The sequence below is a fragment of the Pinus tabuliformis genome, chromosome 4_2, assembly GCF_031772625.1.
Source record: "Pinus tabuliformis cultivar Carrire ecotype Pingquan chromosome 4_2, CPIR1, whole genome shotgun sequence".
In the NCBI taxonomy this organism is placed as follows: domain Eukaryota; kingdom Viridiplantae; phylum Streptophyta; class Pinopsida; order Pinales; family Pinaceae; genus Pinus; species Pinus tabuliformis.
Window position 1 is genome coordinate 204,133,724 of NC_142304.1, and position 16,564 is coordinate 204,150,287.

The following is a 16,564-nucleotide window of genomic DNA, read 5'->3' on the forward strand; positions in this document are numbered from 1 at the left end:
GAGGGCATGCATTCTTGGCAACAAATAGGGCTATCTACACAGAAATTAGGGCAATATGTAGGGAAAATTTAGTCTTGCAGGCGAGCTCTTGTTTTTGGATTTCTCGTCTCATTTCAGTTCTTGAAATGGTGTCTCCTGCGCAGATGTTCAAGAATAGATTGCAAGAATATGCACAAAAGAACTCTTTGCCATTGCCTCTCTATGAAGTTGTAAATGAGGACCAAGACCATCTTCCGCAATTCAAGTGCACTGTAATAATCAATGGGGCAAAGTATGAATCCCTTCCTGGTTTCACCAACAAGAAGGCATCACAGAATGTTGCAGCTAAGGCAGTTGTCGAAGATTTGGAAATGCAAGGGTTGATTGCTGAGTTCAAAGAGAAAATACAGCCTAAAGGTATCCTTGTGCTTTGAAACACTGAACCCCCTCAACAAATTACTGATAACAGTAATATCTTGAAAGTTGTCAACCCAAATACCAAAACTACCGTCTAGACATGGAGAACCATCTAGATATGGAGAACCTCCTATGAGAAACCCGAGGACTCTTTTGGAGTACAATTTTATTGCTAGTGCATCACAGTATGGTGAGTCCACTAGGCTTGGGAGAAGCTACCAAATAGGCTATAGTGTAGTGCTACAATATTCATACGCTATATATGACGGAGACCAATCTAGTGTGGGTTTCAAGGTCCAGATTTTGAACCTTGCTCTGATGCCATGTGTAAGAGACCTACCCTAGGGTCTGCTAGCACATCTACTTTCTTCTGAAATTAAATGCGATCAGAAGTGATAACTTACTTACTTAAACGGCTTATAAAAAAATACAATTTTATCATTTCATTCTAATCAGCATAAATTAAGGTGAATATTTCATTCTGATAAAATTTACAAGAATAGTCTATGGGGGAATACATGTACCGGTGGCTGATGGAAATATCTTTGTCCTGCTGCTCCTCTTGACGGACCCAACTGGATTTACCTCCCAGCCAACTAGGAATTAATCCCTAGCCCAGGAAACCTCCACAGGTTCCTTAACCCTCCGAGCCCAAGTCCAACCAGATGTAGTGTGTGTGTGCCCAAGATGAATGATCTAGACCAAGATAACAATACGTCCCTCCTCTCAACAACCCAAGAAACCTCCACAGGTTCCTAAAGTCTCCAAAAACACAACAAGTCCAAACAATCACAACCAACACCACAATCATAAGCAAGACCCCCCTCCCCCTTTTCTCCCTTCCCCCTTCCCTTTTTATACCCTCCTTCTCTTATCCATCTCAACCACCTCTTATTAATGTCATTAACTTCTCATCTATCCTTACAGTTGACTTCTCTTCTCTCAAATAAAGCTTGGAGTACATTTGGAAATGTGACACAAATATAAAATTGGGAATTTAATGGGAAATGACCATGTCTTCTCCCAAGTAAATCTAAAAGTACATTTGGGAATGTGAGATGAATATATATATATATATATATATATATATATTGATAATTAAATGGGGAGGACTATGTCTTCTCCCAAGTAAATGTGAGGGTACATTGGGGAATGTGAGATGTAATTACATGGAGATGACCATGTTTTCACCCTAGTAAATGTGAAGGTACATTGGGGAATGCGAAATGAATATATATAATGATAATGAGTTGGAGAGGACCATGTCTTCTCCCAAGTAAATGTGAGGGTACACTGGGGAATGTGAGATGTAATTACATGGAGAGGACCATGTCTTCTCCCTAGTAAATGTGAGGGTACATTAGGGAATGTGAGATGAATACATATATCATTTGAAATAATGGAAGGAGATCATATCTTACCTAAGATTCAATTTGAGAAGGTAAATTGGGAATTTGAATAATGGAAATCATGAATATTATATTAGACCAATATTTCTCAATATTTTCAGATAATGTAAACATTAACAAAATTTGCAGGATAAGATTTAAGTGGGGCATTACATGAAATTCCCTACTCCTTTCACGAGATATTTTGAGTTGTCCCCAAAAACAATTTCCAGGTTGGTCTCCTTCTCTATCAGATTAGAGAGAGATCCTTTGTAACCAGTGAAGTGCCTTGAGGCACCACTATCAATAAGCCAATTTTCCAGCGAGTCCGGGGGAGCAGTAGTAGAGAGGGCCACTGGTAGATAATATTCATCTTGCATATTGTTAACAACATTAGATTCATACCTGGAGTTTCTTTCCTTCTTCAAGGGTTGTCCTCTTCCTTGATTCCGGCATTTCTTTTACCTCTGCCATTTGACCTGCCATTCCTTTAATTGCCTTGAGAGTGATTTTGATCATCGTCTCAGTGTGAGTCCCTTTTATCAGGGCACTCCCTCGCATAGTGGCCCATTTTATTGCAATTGTAACATCATCCTTTTCTTCCACCCTTTGGTCCAGCCTTTACTTTGGATTTAGCCTCGGAATTGTTTCTTCTTTTAGCATGAGAAGTAAAGGCAGAGGGATGGCCTTTAAGTGCGAGCATTTCTTGCTCTTCCATCCTTGTTTCTTCTTGAATGCATCTAGCCATCAATTCCTCAAATCCAGGAATTATGTTATTATTGAGAAGAGTAGTCCTGAATATACCATTCAGGTGGCAGTCCTCCAAGAGTTGTGAGTGTCATTTCCCTGTCAGGAACTACTTCCCTAATAGATAGGAGATCATTCTTGATCTTGGTGATCCTTAAGAAATATGCTTGCATATTCTCATCTTTTCCCTTCTTAATTTCCTTCAGCTTATTTCTAATGAACAAAACTTGATTTGCATCATTAACTTTAAATAAACTCACCATTCTATCGTAGATTTCCTTGGAGGTGTTCAGCTCGGAAACATAGGCCACCAGGCGCTTGTTGATAGAGTCTCGGATGATCTTCCTTGCTTTGACTTCTCCCTTTGTCCACTTGTTCCTAGCAGCAGCGCATGCATTTGAATTCTACCTCTCACATGGTCCAACACTTCTTGCTCTTCTAATGTTAGATCGGGTGACATCTTCCATCCGTGATAGTCAGAATTCTCGCGGAGATTGTCTTTGGCAGGGAAGTGTGTTGAGGACCTCATGATTTCTTTAAGATAGCCTTGCCAACCTTCTCTTCGGTGATTTCTCTTGCTCTTACTCTTGGGTTTTGTCTTCACCTCAGCTCTAATACCATGTTAAATTATGGTATGTTCTATGCTTAGAGTTGTTTACTTCTTTTACTTTTATTATTAGCAATCACAACATAAAGTAAAATGCAGATAGAACATTAAATTATCGACAGAAAACAAGCCAAGACAAGAGACACAAGATGTGGCGGCTAGCCAGGGACAAACCCCTATGCAGGGAAACCCTTTGATCAAATCTTCTTTTATCTTCAATAGTTCAGCAAAGAGAAATAGTACAATTCAGAATTCTGTAATTTTATAGCAGCAACAGAGAACCCCAAATCAACAAAGTCAAACTTGGTCAAAACAACCCCGAATTGACTTCTAGTCAACTTGAAGAACTAGGTCTTCAACAATTGTCTTCAACAGCCCAAAACAGTCCACAAACATCAGTCGAACAGCAGTCAACACTTGGTCAAAGTCTGGTCAAACCTGCAGCAGCTCCTTGACAGTCAACATTGGTCAAAGGGGTGGTCAAACCTGGTCCAAGGTGCTGAACAGAACTACGGCTAGCCTAAGAGAGGGTACCCAACCCAATCCGCAGTCAAGAAGGCCTCCACGCTGGTCAACGCTATCCAATCTGCCCACCTGTAGCTAGGTCAACCCAAGTCAACGTTGCCCTAACCAAAAATCTGCGTCTTCCTTCTTCAGCCACACGTGTGTGAGAGAAAGGCTCATCTAATGCGTAGGAGAAAGAGAAGATGAGTTGCAAATGACTCAACCTCTCTTCTATTTATATGAAACGTTGGGCATGTGTGCCACACACTTAGCTGCTGGCCGACCTTGACAATTTGTCAAGTAATTAAAAATAAATTCATATCTCCACAAATACTCGTCAGAATCGGATGATCTTTAGATCAATCCTACACCTCTCAACGAGAGGAATCTAAGAAAAATATCATCTGCCATAAATAAGGTGACCCACATGGCCCTAGTTGACAATTTTAACCTTTACCCGACAATCTCCCTCGGTAATGATCTTCATGTCTCTCAACATTAGGGCCCTGGGTTCAGCCCAAAAAAGAAGAACCATTCATAACAACATTCTTTTTAAGAAGTCCAGTGTAGTTTTTTTTCAATTAACTATGATCAACAAAGAGCAGGCATGGGAGTTTTTATTGAAAATCTTCCCTGATTGGGTCGTCTATGCTACCAATGCTACAGGGCATTCAGCTAGATTGTGTTGGAAAATGTAACTATGCTCGGTCTTCATAATTTGTATTGTACTCATATTTATTGTAAACTCAAAAGAAATAGAAATATATAATTTTGAAAAGCATGGGTTTCATGCTCTATATTGTATTTTGTCAAATTAGGTCAAGCATGTTCTTCATGCTTTAGGGTTTATCAAGTCAATTAAATATTCGTCATATGTATAAGACACTTATGGGCACTTTGTATCAAGAAAGAAATCTTAAATTCAATTTAAAAGTGTCATTTTGAGACTTCCAACACGAAGTCGACTCTCCCGGTAAAGTCAACCTAGAAGAGGCCCATTCGACACTTAAGGAAGGTATAAATAAGAAGGTTATTCGACCTATTTGGCATCAATTCAACAAGTTTGATTTGCAACAAAATAGAAGAAGATAAGAAATTTAGTCAAGGGAGAAGGAAGAGGATCCAAGCAAAGAAGCAAAATCTGATTTCTTGACCTAATTCAACTCACACGTGCGAGTTTTTAGGGTTTTTGTCACTACCACAGTCCAAAATTACAGGCCAAGAATCACAGGGTTGAAGTCATAGGCCAAGATCTTGAAAGTTGCAAGAAGAAGATGCGTTGACCTTCATTGACTTGACTATTTTAGAGGAGATACTTTGGAGAGAGGTGTTTGGTGGAAGTTTCTTGGTCTTGTTTTGGGGTCTTGGTTGTCTCATTTTGACTTGATTCTATATAGAGAAGAGTTGTATTGGATTTTCCCCTAGGAGAGGGGTTTTGCCCTGACTGAGAGCTTATATATTGTGTCTCTTGTTCTTGTGATCTTTGTACATTTTGAATTGGTTATTGCTTGTTAAACACACATGGACAGCAAAGAATGGAAAGATAAAGCATTGAGTACATTTTTTATTAACATAAGATACACATTTATAGTACAATACGTGACTCTTGGGATTCAGATCCCAAGGTCTCTTGGACTGCTTTTGTCCATTCGAATTCCACACTAACCCTTTAGGATTAGGTGTCCAACATTCCCCCCCTTAATCCGAAGGGTTATGTATGAGTCCAAGAAGAGAGCTGTAATACAAAATGTGCAAAAAAATGCATGGCAGCACTAGGCTGAATGTGCTCTATGAAATGTTGGTAAAAAGGGCAGTGGTTTAAGGATGACCACCAACACTGGAACGCTTAGTGCAGTTCCCGGAACTCTTCCAAAACTGGCAAGAAACTGAAGTTTTCTGCTAGAGGAAGTGTTCTCAATCTGTGATGGTTTAAGGATGACCAACAACTCTGGAATGCTTAATGCAATTCCTGGAACTCTTCCAATACTGGCAAGAAGCTGGTGTCTTCTACTAGAGGAAGTGTTCTCAATCTGTGATGGTTTAAGGATGACCAACAACTCTGGAACTCTTCCAAAACTGGAAAGAAGCTGGAGTCTTCTGCTAGAGGAAGTGTTCTCAATCTGTGATCACGGGCATCTTTGTCTCTGGCTGCAACTCTGAAACTGGTGTGGTAGGTTGTGGCTCAGGCTCGCTTGATGTGACTTTGAAGCTTGTAGATGACCATCATTTCCCCCCCTGTCAGATACAAGGTGAGAAGATGGAGAAAACTCAGCTGCAAGACTGTTCAATACTCTGGAACAAGTTCTGATATGTGTTTGGAATATCTTCTTGGCTGTTGATGCCCATTGCCAAGAAGCGATCCATCCAAGATGAATCTTTGTTCTTGCAGGAAGTTTGTTTCTGAAGCATCTGTGTGAAGAATGACTGGTTTTATGACAGTGCTTACATGGATGAAGATCAAAACAGTGATCTTTCAAATGGCCAACTCGGTCACAGTGTTGGCATTTTACAATCTGTGGTTGTTGTTGTTGTTGTTGCTGTGGAAGAGGGGCAGAGTCTGGAACAGCTGAAGCTGAACTGTCATGAGGAGCAGGTGAACTGTCATTAATGAAACCAGCACTCTGAAACTGAATGGGCTTGGCATAGTCTGGAATATGAAAGGACAAGTCCTTGTCATATCCAAGACCAGTTCTGTGCTTGTTGTGGACAAGCTGTTCCCAAGGTCTGATGATGGGCTTGGGAAGTGCAGACTGAATTTCTGCATCTGCATGTTCAACTGTTGCTTTATTGGATTCTGAATCTGAATGAACTTGAACAATATTGACTTGCTGTATATGGGAGTCTGCTTCATTGTTCTGAACAGAAACAGGTTCAGAATGATGACTCCACTGCTGTAATTCTTCCTGCTATAGCTTTGTCTCAAGCTGCAAAAACTCAATATCTTCTTGTACATTATGCAAACAGGTTCTAATGTCAACAAGAGAAGCTTTGCTTATTCTTACTGTATCATGATCTGAGGAATGTATGAGAGTTTTTAAGAACTCTAATATTTCAGTAATTTGAGTCATTTCTTGATATCTTTACTAAACAGAAAAAATATATCTGGATGCAAAAGTTCAGCAAATCTCTCTCTGAAAATTAGCCCAAGCAGAACAAAAGCTTCTTCCTTCCCTTTAAATTTACAAAATCAATAGGTTTTCTTTGTCAACAGCAAAACTCTTCGCATGGCAGCCAAAGTTTAACCCAGACCACTCTACCGAACAATACACGAATGGGTCACTAGAGATAAAGATAAGATCGCGCAGCAATGAGTGGAGTGGAAATAGAGATGGATCTGAAAAGAAAATAATACAACAGCAGGATTGAAGTTTTAAAAGTGTGGGCATTCATTTACTCAAACTATTCTGAATCTCTATCTCAATTCGTTCACCATGCTTTCTATATCAAACATTTCATTTTATGTTCTGCCAAACAATATGAATGAGCTTACCGCGCATATCAATTGCCTTCTTAAAAGAATCCCAAACTCATCCCACACATTCAATGCCAATTGCAGTGCAGAGAAACGCATTAAAAAATTGTGTAACACCAACAGGCTTCGAGAGGCAGCGGAAACCTTCAACAATATGCCTCTGAAAATTGCACAGCCATTAAAATAAAATAGTACGAGATCTCTTAAAACTGGTTTATCACGCAAGGGGACCAACTTCCAGTTTCACGTGATGTACATTGAACCAAAGTTATCGGTGACTGTTGGCAAGAATGACTTTCTAGCACATTTCCACTGTTTGTATCAAAGATCTTTAATTCTCCCGCATGACTTCCAGTAGCAATACGTGTATAAATGTGGATGCAACAAAGATAATGGAGGAAGAGTGGTAATAGGAGCAGTACCCAGATTTAATAGGGTCTCAAACAGCTCGTCGGTCAAATGCTACTTCTGGTGCCACGCTTCTCCACATGCTGATCAATCTGAACCGTCCAGTTGCTGCTCTGTGGTGTAAGGGATGGTCGCCCACGGCTCTTTCCACCAGAATATTTTTCCCCAAGTAGAATGATTCCAACCCTAATTCCGGAATAGTTGATGCCACTGGTACACGGGGGAACAAGAGGCGGCCACTATATAGCAGGCGGAAGCAACTTCAATTTGACATGCTGCATTCTCATATTTGCATCAGTTGTTTACGCGTGTTTCTCACAATTTGGTTAGTGCCCGCACCTTCTGAAAGTGCCCCAAGGATTAAAGTGTTTTTTGGGCATTCCTGTGATTGGGCGGATTCGGGTTTCAATCGATTGATTCAATCTGCAACCATGCTAAACACACATGGACAGCAAAGAATGGAAAGATAAAGCATTGAGTACATTTTTTATTAACATAAGATACACATTTATAGTACAATACGTGACTCTTGGGATTCAGATCCCAAGGTCTCTTGGACTGCTTTGGTCCATTCGATGAAAGAAGAAATAATACTAAAAAATTAAAGGTCAACACATACTCATAAGAAATTATCAAGAAAAGAGGAATCAAAACTCTAATCTCTATCTGCTTTGATTTTTCAACATGATATCAAAGCTAAGGTTAAGGAAGGGCATTTTGAAGATCACCTCATTGGCCATTTCTTTGAAGACTCCTTTGAAGCATCCATCTTTAACAGCTAACTATATAAAACAAGGCATCAAGGCTATTATAAACTTATTGATATCTACCAAATATTGTGTGGTCAAGTTCATCTCAAGAATATCTAAGGGTATCACAGATAAAGGATTCTTCTCTACTCTCATAGGTACTTTTGATGATGAAAATGTATGGATAATTGATAGTCGAGCCCCAAGACACATGCCAGGAGAATGTGGTCAACTACAAACCTTATCAAAAAGAAACACCTCTCATGTAGTGGAGCTTGGCGATAATAAGAGTTATCCAGTCAAGGTTGTTGGGTCTCCAACTTTGAAGTTAGAAGGTGGTGGAAACATTCATCTCAACAACATACTCTTTATTCCAGGTTTGCAGGAAAAATTAGTTTCTATTTTTTGTCTAAAAGATAAAGGAGATAGAATTGTTTTCATAGATGGCAAGGTCTTTGTTTGGGGAAAGGGTTCCAACATTTATAAAGCTAAGGTCATTGGGATTCGTGAGGGTAGGCTATATAGATTATTAACACTTCTTCCTCAAGCTCTTGTACATTTGGACATTAGCCCTTCCAAACTTTAAGATAGAAGGTATGGTCATCTTAACTATAAAATATTACCCTTTTTAAGCAAGATGGTAAAAGGCATCCTTGATTTGAAAGAAGGCCATGGAGAAGTATGCAAGGGATGTGCTTTAGGTAAAAATGTTAAAGGCTATTCACATGCAATGATACTAGATCTAAGGAAATATTAGACCTCATTCATTCAGAGGTATGTGGACCAATGGCAGAAAAATCTCTTAGAGGCCATCAATATTATGTAACATTTATTGATTATCGTTCAAGAAAAACACGGATTTAACTCTCAAATCTAAAAAAAAAAAAATTTGAGAAATGCCAAGAATTCAAGGTAGAAGTGGAGATCTTGACAGAAATAAAAATAAAGACTCCAAGCTCTGATAATGGTGGGGAATACACTTCCAAGGAACTTATAGCTTTTTGCAAGGAAGCAGGTAAGAGGGAGCTTATAGTTCCTTATAATCCTCGAAAAAAGTGAAGTGGCTAAAAGAAAGAATAGAACAAAATAAGAATGTGTTAAAGTCATGCTCCATGATCAAAATCTTCTTAAATTCTTATGGGGAGAAGCAGCGATAACAGTCTACATTTAAAATAGAAGCCCTCATATAATTCTTGAAAACATGACCCTGAAAGAAGCTTTTTCAGGAAAAGAGCCTAATGTAGATCATCTTCAAATCTTTGGATGTCCCATTTATATTCACATCCCAAAAGACAAAAGAAGCAGTTGGACTCTACCAACACGAAAGGAATCTTTGTTGGATACAGCTTGACATCTAAGGCCTACAGAATCTATATTAAGGAAGACTGACATATTGACATTAGTAGAGATGTCATTTTTTATGAAAACATTGCATACAAAAGATCCAAGGACATTTTCATTGACTCTGATGAAGAAGAAGTACCCCTCTTTGAAGAAGAAGAAGATCATGACAACAATGAAGTACCAAGAAGATAAAGGACCAAGTGAACCTATTCAACATACTATCATTCCATAAAATCGAAAAAGATCAGCATGGTTTAGAACAACTTTACAAGAAGTTGAAGGTCATTGCAAAAGGAACCTTTAGAGAAAGTAAAAGACCTAAAATATATTCTGGGTATGCAACATATATGACAAAAACTTATTGAAGCAGAACCCTTCACTTATGAACAAGCAACGAAACAAACAGAATGGAAGAAAGTTATGCAGGAAGAATACCAATCTATCATGAAGAATGGAGTTCGGGAAATTATTCCTAGACCTAGTGACAAATCAATTGTCACTTCCAAATGGATTTATAAAATCAAACATGTGATAGGAGGGAAGCATCGATAAATACAAGGCAAGATTTGTAACTAGAGGTTTCTCTCAAAAGGAAGGAAATTACTATGAAGAAAGCTTTGCTCCCACAACTAGGTACACTACTATTAGATCTTTGTTTTCTTTGGTTGCCTCCATGGGATGGAATATGCATCAAATGGATGTCAAAATATCATTCTTGAATGCAACTATAAATGAAGTATATATTGAACAGCGACAAGGATTTGAAATCCATAGCAGAAAAACTCATGTTTGTAAATTGAACAATGCATTATATGGCTTGAAACAAGCTCCAAGAGCTTAGTATGCTAGAATGGATGCTTATTTGTTAAGAATTGGATTTGTAAAAAGATATGTTGATCCAAATCTCTACATCAAGGTTGCCAAGAATGAACTTGTTATTATACTATTATATGTGGATGACTTACTTATTACAGGTGTAGAACATCATATTCAAGAACGTACGAAGATGTTGACAGTTGAATTCAAAATGAAAGAGCTTGGGGTTATGCATTATTATTTGGGCTTGGAAGTTTGGCAAAAACCAAGCAAAATATATCTTAGTCAAGGTAAATATGTGATCAAGATCTTACAAAAGTTTGGCATGATGGATAGTAAGCCCATGACAACCCCCATGATCACAAATTTCAAGAAATTGAAGAACTCAAACTCTAGTCTTGTGGATCCCACAAGCTATCGTCAATTGGTTGGCTCCCTTGTATACTTGGTGAATACTAGACTTGACATATGTTATGCAGTGAATGTCCTCAATCAGTTTCGGTTGGAGCCACATCATGATCATTGGATAGTTGCAAAACATAAGATAACTACGTGGAACAATTCATGACTACCTAAAATATGATCGCAAGGAAATTCTATTATCGAGATTTACAGACACTGATTGGGGTGGTAGTGAGACCGATGGAAAAAGCACTATCAGTGGTTGTTTTAATTTGGGATCTGCTATGATCTCATGGATGAGTCGAAAGTTATATTAAAAAGTACTGAAGTTGAATATGTTGTAGCCTGTGAAGTTGGAAAAGAAGTTGTTTGGCTAAGGAAGCTTCTCACCGATCTATTTGGAGGACCCATGGACCCCACCATGATATTTTGTGACAACCGAAGTAGCACAAGGCTAACTGAGGATCATGTGTTCCATGCTAGGACAAAGCACATTAATAACAAGTATCATTACATTAGAAGTTTGGTACAATATGGGGTTGTAAAACTACAGTATGTCTCGACAAATGAACAAGTAATCGATATCTTGACAAAATTTCTTCCCAATAAGAAGTAAGCTTGGATTAGTTAATATATCTCATTTGCTTGAGCGGGAGAATTGATAAGTTATTTTACGTTAGGTTTAACAAACCCGTGTGATGGTACTTAGGGTTGGTATCTTGGCAAGTAGCCTAGATACCTAGATCCATGTTAGGGTTGGTACCTTGGCAGGTAACCTAGATGGTACCTAGATCCTTACTGGTGTCTTGGCAAGTGGCCTAGATGACCCCTGGATCCGTATTGAGTTGGTGTCTTGGTAGGTAGCCTAAATGACACTTGGATCCATGTTGAGTTGGTGTCTTGGTAGGTAGCGTAGTGACCCATGGATCCATATTGAGTTGGTGTCTTGGCAAGTAGCCTAGATGCCACATGGATTCGTGTTGAGTTGGTGTCTTGGTGGGTAGCGTAGATGACCCATGGATCCATATTGAGTTGGTGTCTTGGCAAGTAGCCTAGATGCCACATGGATTCGTGTTGAGTTGGTGTCTTGGTAGGTAGCGTAGATGACCCATGGATCTATATTGAGTTGGTGTCTTGGCAAGTAGCCTAGATGCCACATGGATTCGTGTTGAGTTGGTGTCTTGGCAGCTTACCTAGATGACACTTAGATCCTTGTTGATTTTGTGTCTTCGTAGGTAGCCTAGATGACACCTGGATCCCTATTGGTGCCTGGCAGGTAGCCTAGATGGTACTTAGATACCTTGGCAGTTGACCTAGATGGTATCAAGATCTCTAGCATTGTATATGTTGATTGTGATACTCTTCTTGGAACATTTCAACTTGAGGTCATCCTTGTACTATTTTGTTTAATTATGATACCTCCCTAGTTAAGAGGGAGTGTTGAAAATGTAACTATGTTCAATCTTCATAATTTGTATTGTACTCATATTTATAGTAAAATCAAAAGAAAGAGAAAAATATATAATTTTGAAAAACATGTGTTTCATGATCTATATTTTATTTTCTCAAATTAGGTCAAGCATGTTCTTTATACTTTAGGGTTTATTGAGTCAATTAAATATTTGTCATATGTATAAGACTCTTATGGGCACTTTGTATCAAGAAAAAGTCTTAAATTCAATTTAAAAGTGTCATTTTGGGACTCCCAACACCAAGTCGACTCTCCTAGTAAATTCGACCTAGAAGAGGCACATTCAACACCCAAGGAAGGTATAAATAAGAAGGTTATTCGACATATTTAGCATCAATTCAACGATAAGTTCGATCTGCAACAAAATAGAAGAAGAAAGATAAGTGTAGTCAAGGAAGAAGGAAGAGAATCCAAGCAAAGAAGCAAAATATGATTTCTTGACCTAATTTGGCTCACATGTGCGAGTTTTTAGGGTTTTTTGTCACTACCATAGTCTGAAATTGCAAGGTCGGAGTCATACGGCGATATCTTGGAAGTTGCAGGAAGAAGGCACATTGACCTTCGTTGATTTGACTATTTTGGAGGAGATAGTTTGAAGAGTTGACATGGTGTTTGGTGGAAGATTCTTGGTCTTGTTTTGGGGTCTTGGTTGTCTCATTTTGACTTGGTTCTATATAGAGAAGAGTTGGTTTTGCCTTGGCTAAGAGTTTATATCTTGTATCTCTTGTTCTTGTTATCTTCATAAATTTTGAATTGGTAATTGCTTATAATAGAGAATTAAAGGCCAACAAATACAAGTAATTATCAAGAAAAGAGGAATCAAAACTCTAATCTCTATCTACTTTGATTTCTCAACAGATTGGCGACTATGTGGGATCCTAGGATCCTAAACTTCAAAGCATATATGGTTATCTAAGAGGTACTTGTTTTCACCTTCATGTCATCAATACTTATGCTCCATGCTCCAAAAAATCTTCTAGGATAGGATAGACAATAGTGAAACGTTGCACTTAAGCTCTTTAGTGGTGGCAGGTGACCTTAACATGATTATGAGTCCTTACGAGGTATCAGGCGCTCCAAAGGCAGAGGGGACAAGCTAGAAGTTTATTTTAAGGATATGTTTGCATAGTACCTGTTACTAGATATTGCTCCCAGTCCTATCAGGCCCACTTGGAGAAATGGTCGGTTGGGGAGGATGGGATATCTAAAAGGTTGGATCATGTTTTTGTCAAGGATTTTGATGCACTAGTTCGAGACTCCTGGAAAAAAGTTGGCCCCTATTTCGATTCTTTCTTGTATGGATGCCATGAGTTATAAATTGAAATTTTTGAAACAAGTGAGACACTGGGAAAGAGAGAAAAACAAGTCATTAATCAAGGAAACTGATGACAATAGATATCAAGATTAAAGCCTTGAACAATCCAATGGATTCGGAGTATTTCTCTTAGTCCACTAATAAGCTCTTATTTTAAGAAGAGAGAAAGGGCCAGATCCTAAAACAGGGAGAGGAGGAATGGCGTTTGAAAAGTAGAGCGATTTGGATTTCGACAAGAGACAAAAATGCCTGATTTTTTCGCCATCAAGCATCTAAAAGGCACAAGGATAATACAATATGGAATATTAAATATGAAGAGGGGAATCTTTATTCCTCCCAAAAAGATATTCATAGGGAGGCAGATATATTCTTCTGCCTGATAGTTCAATGAGCGAGGAGTTCCTTGAGACAGATGCATTTCATAAATTTGTTTCCAAGGATGGTCGATGAAGAAGAAAGTGACTTCATGAGAAGGCCCATCAACAAGGAAGAATTGATAGGGGTCTTCAAGGACATGGCAAGTGGCAAGAGTCCTGGTCCTATGGATGGATCGTTGAACTCTTTATTCATTTTCCTAACATCATGGAGACTAAATTACTATTAGTGGCTGAGGAATCAAGGATTTTTTGCAAAATCACGAGATCCTTCAGCGCCACGTTCATAGCTCTCATTTCCAAAGTGCACCATCCATCCACTTTTGCATATTACATGTCGATATCATTATGTAATACGGTGTATAAATTAATTTCTAAAATCATTGCCAACTGGATCAAAGCAACATTATCCAAACACATTACTCTGGAGCAATTTGGTTTCTTGGACAACAAACAAATTCAAGACACAGTCAGTAGGAAGTATGTCTTTGACAGCGTGGACTGGGAATTCTTGCAATTGATTCTTCACAAAATTGGATTTGGAGTCAAGATGATAAACTGGATTATGGCATGCATTACATTAGTGAATTACGTTGTCATTATTAATGCGATACTACAAGCAAATTCAAGACACGGTTGCCATTACTCAAGAATGTCTACATTCTATAAAAAAAACTAGTGAGCAGGAGGTATGTCTTATGACGATTGATCTAGTAAAAGCATATGACAACGTGGACAGGGAATTCTTGCAACTGATTCTTCACAAGATTGGATTTGGAGTCAAGATGATAAAGTGGATTATGGCATGCATTACATCAGTGAATTACATGGTCACTATTAATGGGATACCCACTAATTTCTTAAGGCTTCTAGAAGGCTTAGACAAGGATGTGCACATTCTCCTTGGTTTCTTTTGGTCATAAATGGCATTGGTAGAGGTATAAATGAAGCTAGAACAAAGGGAAACATTATTGGTTGCAAGATCAGCAAGAATATTCAAATTACTCATATGATGTTTGTCAAACAATGTGTTTTTTAATGAGCAGATCTCCATCTTGTCATGGAAATCCTTTCATCAGATTCTCACATGTTTCGAAACTGCCTTGCATTTATATGAATAAAGGTAAATATATGCTAATTCTGGTGACGACGGATGGGATTATTAAAGAAATAACACAAATCTTTGAGGTGGCTCAGATCGATATGGAGAGAGGCTTTAAATATTTGGGTTTTAGATTGAAACCAAATAATTATGCAATTAATGATTGGGAATGGCTGGCTCAGATCGATATGGAGAGAAGCTTTAAATATTTGGGTTTTAGATTGAAACCAAATAATTATGCAATTAATGATTGGGAATGGCTTATAAAAGATTTGAACACAACATGTCCTTATGGTCGAAGAAATGGCTGACAATGGGAGGGAGAGGGGTTGATCATGTTAAAATCAGTCTTTCAGAATATTGCTTTATACTGGATGCACCTATACTACCTGCTAAAGGACATTTTAAAAAGAATTGACTCCATCATCGCTAGGTTCTCATTGGATCAGACCTGGTCTCCACAAAAAGATCCATTTAGTAAGTCTAAATACCCTCTCTAGGTTTGAAAAGGACAGCAGTTGGGGAATAAAGGACACAGAGAGCTTCAATAAGGCTTTAATAAACAAGAATTTATGGAGAGCATTACAAGATAAAGGAGTTTGGCAACAAGTCATTAAAGAAAAATATATGAAAAACAAACAGGTTGAGGAATGGATAGAGGAGGGGTCACCAGAGCATAAACAGGTTGAGGAATGGATAGAGGAGGGGTCACCAGAGCATAAGGGAGCATCATACATTTGGAGGAGTATGATGAGAAACAAACACTGGCTTCTTGGGAATTTGAGATGGGACGTCGGGAGGGTAAATAGGATTAAAATTGGTTTGGATGCCGTAAAAGGAATGGAGAACATACATCCCCTATCTGTCTCTCCTTGAATTTTTACATGACAAAAGATTATTTTATATGAATCAACTATGTGTTGATAAAGCCTCTTACTGTTACAGGTTTATGGATCAGCGCTTTCGATCTTAGAATGCTAGCGGCTTTCACAATGGAATGGTCCCTGTACACTTCTCATTTGTGTCATGCAAGCATACTTTTCTCTGAGAAAGAAGATAAGATTACGTGGGCTAGCAATATGGTAAACGAGAAGATAGCAGTTAAAGACATTTCTAAAATCATAACAATGGGTCGCGGCCTGGTAGATAATGCCCCATGGAATATTCCAATGAAATTGAAATGTTTCATGTGGCTGGTGATCCATAACAGGATACTTACATGGGATAATCTCCTCAAAAGAGGCTTCCAAGGTCCTAACAGGTGTTTTATGAAAAAAATGCAGAAGACGTGGATCATCTCTTTCTGACATGCCCATTTGCAGTCTCGATTTGGAGAGGAGTATTACACTCTTAACCTACAAGCAGCATAGCATTCGAGCTCCATAGATAGGTGCATTTCTCTGTGGGTTGAGGAGAACAGGACATTTCGAACATTACCCTTCTATATTCTGTGGGCATATGGAAAAGTA